Source organism: Pseudophryne corroboree, chromosome 7, assembly GCF_028390025.1.
Source record: "Pseudophryne corroboree isolate aPseCor3 chromosome 7, aPseCor3.hap2, whole genome shotgun sequence".
In the NCBI taxonomy this organism is placed as follows: Eukaryota; Metazoa; Chordata; class Amphibia; order Anura; family Myobatrachidae; genus Pseudophryne; species Pseudophryne corroboree.
In genome coordinates, this window is record NC_086450.1 from 460083730 (window position 1) to 460084762 (window position 1033).

Below are 1033 nucleotides of genomic sequence, written 5' to 3' on the forward strand. Positions count from 1 at the left end.
CAAGTTAAGGATGGAGAAAATTGCGTTAACGTGTTCAAGTGTCCATCCCAAAGCATCAGTTCGTCATCTATGTGCCGAAAATAAATCAGAATATTATGTGTGAAGATGTGAAGTAGGTGGCAGAAGATTTGTCTGCACACCCACTGGATTTTGAGCGAGTATTAATGTTCGACGTTTGTCAGAAGCGAAAGTTTGAAATTCTTGTTATCTCTATCAACTTATGATTTGATATACACCTGTACATTCATAAGAGAGATTCAAGAAAAAACGGCTTTTACGAATCCGGACTCCTACTGGACTAGTCAGCTGAGGTAAATGCACTGCAATGTTTACTTGCGATGGAATTTGCTGATCGGCGGAAGGTATGTTCCTTAATACTACAGTACCCAGTATTCCCAGAGGGTCACCCTTTCTGCTACTAACCAGGTCCAATGCTGCTTGGCTTCCAAGATCAGACGAGATTGGGCATGTCCAGTATGGTATGACTGTAGAGAGTCAAGTAGATACCTATCAGCATGGGGGATGGCTATTGCTTGAGCAAGTTGAGACAAAATGATCTAAAGAATAACGCTGTGAATGGCCAATTATTCGCCCAAAAAGCAGCTTTAAGGGGAACCAGGATATAAATGGGTAAAAAGAGAGAAAGGCCTCAAGGAGCAGAGAGATTTTTTTTTTCTCATGGAAAATCTCCCACACAAGAATTGTGGTAGGTGCACATACAAAATTCCCCCCAAAAGAATTGTGGTGAAACAATAAAGAGAGTGGTATATCCTAATCATGTATTGATAAAACAGTAAAGATTTAGGCCCTCATTCCGAGTTGATCGGTCGCAATTCGAATGTAGCAGAGTTACACACGCTAAGCCGCCGCCTACTGGGAGTGTATCTTAGCATCTTAAAAGTGCGACCGAAGTAATCGCAATATTGCGATCACAAACCTCGTAGCAGTTTTAGAGTAGCTTCAGACTTACTCTGCCTGTGCGATCAGTTCAGTGCTTGTCGTTCCTGGTTGACGTCACAAACACACCCAGCAT

The 1033-nt window shown here is 42.2% G+C and overlaps 1 pseudogene; it reads right to left on the minus strand.

Annotated features, from left to right (window-relative positions):
* Positions 1-374: 374 nt before the first annotated feature.
* LOC134947139 (5S ribosomal RNA) lies at positions 375-493 on the minus strand (annotated as a pseudogene).
* Positions 494-1033: the final 540 nt, after the last annotated feature.